This window comes from Nipponia nippon, unplaced genomic scaffold (genome assembly GCF_047370975.1).
Source record: "Nipponia nippon isolate SJK-2023a ecotype South Korea unplaced genomic scaffold, ASM4737097v1 scaffold_5, whole genome shotgun sequence".
Lineage (NCBI taxonomy): Eukaryota > Metazoa > Chordata > Aves > Pelecaniformes > Threskiornithidae > Nipponia > Nipponia nippon.
Genome location: NW_028262369.1, coordinates 94,006,219 through 94,012,218, shown reverse-complemented (window position 1 = coordinate 94,012,218; position 6,000 = coordinate 94,006,219).

The following is a 6,000-nucleotide window of genomic DNA, read 5'->3' as shown; positions in this document are numbered from 1 at the left end:
GGGTAAATAGATGGCTCTGGTGTTGGCTGGTGCTGATGCATCAGTGTCTTTTATGATCAGAGGAATCACTCAAGCATCAGCTCAGCCACAAGCCAAAAAGCATGTCTAAGCTTTTAAAACCAAGGTTGGGGAACATGTCTTTTCTGACGTGCTCGTGCTCTGGAAGACAACAGCAGCATTTCCTTCCTGCTCCGAGGCACAAGCCCAAAGTGATCTCGAGGAGGAGATCACATCAAAGAAAATCATAGAATCATAGAAGCTTGAAGACTAGGGCCAGCAGAAATGTTCTTGCTTTTTTGAACCTCGCGATTGCTTACGTTCAGGTTTTACAACCACTATACAACCTGTATGGCCAGCTCAGGACCATAGTCTGCCCTAGTTAACCTGACGCCAGTCTTCAAGCAGTTACATGTGATTATATGTTTTGGTTTTAGATGCACGAATGTAACGTCACAAGTCTAGGAGGAAGGATCTGTAATAAATCTGTCAAGTCAGAAGCATAGCAATGGGACCACAGACTGAAAAATGTGATCCAGGAACCCAGAGCCCTGATGGCCTGACCCTGGTTGTGGGGCTGGCTTTGGTGCAAAGGCTGGAGGAAAGTTTAAGTGAAGAGGTTGAAATGGAAAGCAGGGTGTAATGAACCATGGGGTCCTTGGGCATGGCACAGGTCATGTTGGATGAGCTCTTCTTTGGGAAGATTATTTACCTATTTATTTCCTTAGACTGAAAAAACACCACCATTCTAATCTTTCCTGTCTTTAAATAAGGACTGGATAAGGTGCCACATGGGGCATAATTATTTCAACAGCAGAGCCATCCGGAGATGACAAAGTGAGTGAGGAAATGGCTAAAAGGGAGACACTAGATGGTGTTTTGAAAAGGCAACTGTCAGACCAAAGAAAATTTACTGTGGAATGTCTATGGACTAATCACAGATAGTAATTTCATTAAAAGTCTTAGCAAAAATGACAGAAACATGAAATTTGTTGACGAAAAAAAGCTGGGGGCTATCATCAGTACCAACAGGGATAGCTATGCTGTAAAAAAACAAAACAAAACAAAAAAAAACCCAACCAAAAAAAAACCCAGACAGCTGATTTTGAAGACTTTAGTAACAGAATCCACCAGCTGGCCCCTACCAGGAGCACCCACTCTAACCCGAGCTCGCTGATGGGACCACCAGGGAAAGAAAGATGCAGGTATACTGTTTTTCCCCCAGCATACAGAACAGATGCAGACATACAATGTCTGGCAAAAATGAGCAAAGGAAATATATTTTCATTAGATGGAAACTATATTAAGACATTCGTTGAAAAGAATGGATGTAATAGTTGCTAACCAACATGGAACAGAAGCAGAAATAAGAATTAAAAAAAGCATTATTATTACACACTAAGTAGGGTGGACTATAAAATACCCATTAATCTAGAAATAAATTATAGACACTAAAATCTGTTAGAGCTAGTACAGTTTTTCACTTAATTAAATGTGTTGTTATTATTTGGTAGGGAAATGCTTTATTCTGTGATACCTAATTATTTCTTTGAAAAAGTTGCATGTTCATCTTTATAACTGTGAAATTAAAAACAGGCCGTAAAGTCTCACTTTGACTGAGAGACTCTTCCAGAATACGGAAAGAAATATTAATTCAGTGCCCATCACCTGGATATACTGGCCTGGATACACTCGCTCTTCCACAACCATAGGTAACAAAGTGCAATTTAAAAATTGTTCCTTCCTGCCACAGGGGCTGAGAAGTACTAGCCGCTTGTGGTGCTCAAAAATGATCCCAATTCTTTGTCTGAGGTATGAAACCAGGCTGCACAAATTCAAAGTGGCTAATTTTATCATGACCCCAAAAATGTGTAGCAGTTGGAAAGTAATTTCTCCCCAGCTATTAACTCCATTGTCCTCATTAAAGATCTTTTCTTTTGCTGGTTAGTTGGAGATGAAGACTCATAGTTGCTATTCATGATCACATTACTAAATCATCTTATAGCAGTGGAGAAGTTGCAGTGGCCAACATTTAAAATTTGGGTATTTCAGTTTATCAGCTTCAGTCCTAATTTTCAGGCACATTTTCCAAGGCTGCAAAAATATTCACCGTCATCTGTGAAAATCAGATCACTAGTATGAGTTCCTAGAATAGAAGTAGGAACTACGTAGCTAATTTCACGTGCCCTCATTTGATGATGCTCTCACACTTTTGGCTACCTAGAACCCGTTCTAATTGCAGTTCAACAGCAGCTCACGGTTTTATAAAAGAACCCACACCTCATAAATATGTGATTTAAAAATATATTCTCATCAATCCTTCTGACTTTTTCCCTCACCCTGTATTTATTTTAGTCTGACACCTTCTGCTTCGTTTGAACTTTCGCAAGGTGGTTTCCTCTCTCTGGCACTTTCTTTCTCAGTATCTCCAAAGCACAGGGAAAAGCAGTAAAAAATTGTCGTGGTTGGACTTCCAAGCCTGTGTGATATAAAGAGAATCACAATTAGACAAAATCAATTGAGGGTCTGGTGATCTGATGAATAAAAAATGTTTCAATAAAAGAATCTGCCTCAGTGCCAAGTATCATTATAACGTAGCTTGGGTTGAAAAAGGCTTCTTTCCTCAGCTGAAATTTTTGAGAGCCAAAAGAGCATTTTCAGACTACTATTACTGAAATAACCATCAAGGTGTCCAGCAAAGTAGTTATCCACCTCAAAAATACAGGTTATCAAATAAACTCCTTTTCCAAGTGTTTCAAACATGGAATTTTCTCAGCTGCAAATTCAAAGGGAAGCGAATGCCTAGGAGCTTTATTATCATTTAAGGAGTTATTAAAGAATAGAAATCATCAAGAGAGAGCACGATAGCAGATCGGGTTGAAAAGTACAAACCGCTTTTTTTTCTGACAAGTCAAATATCAAAACAAATTCACTTCAGGCACATTCACATCAGTTTTCATCAGCTTTCTTGCAAGACTTTTATTGGCAAAAATGATCACAGGAAGCAAACTTCACACTGAAAGTGCTCTACCCACCTCCGAAGGGTAAGTTCATTAGGAAGGATTAATTGGGTGAAGGCGTCATCTCCTTCGAGAGGTCTTTTTCATGTTAGCACTTAATAATGTTCACTCTATTCAAGCTAACTGGGGAGTGTATCTTTCCACTGTCGTTCTGAATAGGCAAAACACCACTCTCTCGTGTCAACTATTTTTATTTCCATTGTAATGAAACAACCGCCCTTTACTTAATGATCAAAGGAAGATAGATGCCACAGTGGAGGACAGAAAATGAGGCACCGGAGATTCAAAGGACACATTATATCTGCTGATATGACTTGCTTTAGCTCAGTGAACTTATCTGCGAGCATCTCGACTCAGACACACAGGGCAGGCTTCAGCCTTGTGCAATGCTTTGTGCCAGAGCCCTGCAGTAGCTAAGACCAACTTCTGCCTTTAACAAAAAGCTTTAGTCACTTTTTGGGCATTGTGATGGCCCTCTGCACATTCATCACTGAATAATAGCCTGCAGGAGAGATGCACAAAATCACATTTTTGATCAGCATCCAAAAGCATTACCTCCTGTTGAAGTCAGCTGACACCATCTGTACTTAGGACTGAGAAGATTTAGAGCATTTGCATTGGTTGTTAAAGGAAAAAGAAAAGAAAGTTTCCAACTCTTTAGAAAAGAAAGGGTTTGATGCCAGTGCTGTGTTTCTGCTGGTTGTGCAACTGGTTCTATGAAATTCAGAATTTGCAGCGGGTTGGGTCTTGCCAGTTTTTACATGAATGACTTTGCAAAGTGCTTGTTTTATACTTGTCTGAGCATTTTCAGCAAGGTGGTTCTCCTGTGCCATGACAGCAGCATCAGCTAAGGTTTTGTAGATATTGTAATTTCCTTCTTTTTCAGATAAGATTTAACTGATACGCAAAATATTTTAGGAAGAAAATATAATAGTTTTAAAGAACTCAGGATTTTGTATTGCTATTTAGCAGGCCGCATTTTATATGTCTTTTAAGTTAGATGATTATAACAAGAGAAACCAGGCACCTTTAAGGTTTTCTAATTGTTTCTATTCTAAATCTTGTTTTTCTGTGTTTAAGAACTTGCCCAAAATTCTCATTTCTCAAGCTGAAATTTCTCAAGCTCAGTTTCATCCTGACAGTAAATGTCTCTGGAATGCATGAAAACAGAAAAGCATAAAGAGAATGACTCTACACTTAATCTTTTGCTGGGAAAAAAACCCCGCACGAATACTTTCAAAACTTTTAAGGTGAAGCAAAGGCAAAATTTGGGGGTTATTTTCACCCCAGTAAAGGAAGACAGTCCCCTTCACAAGGTGCCACCAGAAGGCCACCATGTGCGTGAAGGGCTGAAAGAAGCCTGAGGTCTGGCAAGTGGCTCTGCTGGCTCGGCTGGAGAGGATGGAAAGGTATGGGACCCTTGGGAGAAGAAGTGATGGTAAGCTGGTGCGTGGGACATTTGAGGAGTAAGTTGTGTCCCTTGCACAAAAAGGAGGGTGTGTGCCCTGCTCCCACAGGGCTTGCTTTTGTAGATCTTCTTTCCATGAATCATTTAAATATTATCTGTTTATCCTTAGGCACATGTTAGCTAAAGGATGCATTTCCACCTTTATGGGATGAAAGCAGAAAGGGCTGAGAGAGGCAGAGGAGCCTCGTGGTCAGAGGGATGACGCAACACGCAGAGGCGGTGGGCAAGGGCAGATCAAAGGTGCTTTGGGGTGGCCTCGGGGCTTTGATGCTGAAGTCCCTGGCTGCTGTTATGGGCAGGTATTTCAGAAGGGCCGCCAGGAGCATCGATGCAGAAAGCCTCCTTCCCCCATATACCCTGGCAGGGTGCTCTTGGGAAGCCTTTCAGTTTGCTGACCCATACCCACAGATGAAAGGGGGCTGAAATGAATGTTGTGGGAAAATAGGAAGCAATTCTGAAAGCAAACAAACAGAAAAGCTTATGGGACAAAGCGAGACCTCCCCTGACTCTCGGCAGTGTTCCCCTCTGCAATTGCACCCCATCAGGGTCATCTGAGCCTCCATGGGAGTGATGGGGACTTGCACAGGTGAGAGGGTCTTGCTGGGTCAATGCAGTGAGGACATTTCACCCGAAGAAAGGCCATTTCTTTCCTAAGTGAAAAAACATGAGCAAGAGAAAAACCTTCGGTCTGTTCCGCATTCAATCCCAGCCCACACATACTGCAGGTGCTTGAAATGTAATTAATAATGTCAGACCCTTTTACACTTTTAGAGAAGTTATTTATTATTACTATTGTATTAGCATGACACTTATCACCTCAATAATAAAGCCTCTCACTTACAGTAATGGATCTAGCCTCATGACCTGCCTGCAAGGAAAGGAAGGTTTTAAAGATGGAAAATTGGGGCCCAGCAAGATGAAGTGATTATGGCCAGGCTGGGGAAGCCCATGGCAGGGCCCCGTGCAAAATGCAGCTCTCCTGGGAACAGAGACGGCCCTTGATGACAATAACGAACTTCCCTTTGCATGCTCAGATTTAAATGTTCCTCTGTTGGATAGCCAAGTGAGAAGTTTTTAACAGCAGGTACTCTCCAATATGACTTCTAGCCTAATTTTGGAAGCAGAAGATGACAGACTATTTTGCAGTTGGGGTGTACGTGAATTTTAACGGCAGATTGATGAGCAGAGTGGCACAACAGGAGTCACAGCCAGCCCTGACAAACCTGGCGTATGGGCTTTCAAAGGAGGCAGGGATCACCTAGCACAGAGGCAAAGTCCTGCCCAAACCCAACCCACCAAAAAGCAGCATCCTGCACCACAACGCTGGTGCTCTGCCTTCACAGCAACTTCAATCTTATAATAAAATTATACCAGCTGGAAAACTGCTATAAGCAGCCACTGACAGCTGACAGACAACCCACTGGTTCTGTTTTGCCAACTGTTAACTGTCAGCTGGAAACACACTCGGTGTCACCACGATGAGCTCATGTTTCTCCCCAGAGGACTGAAACATGT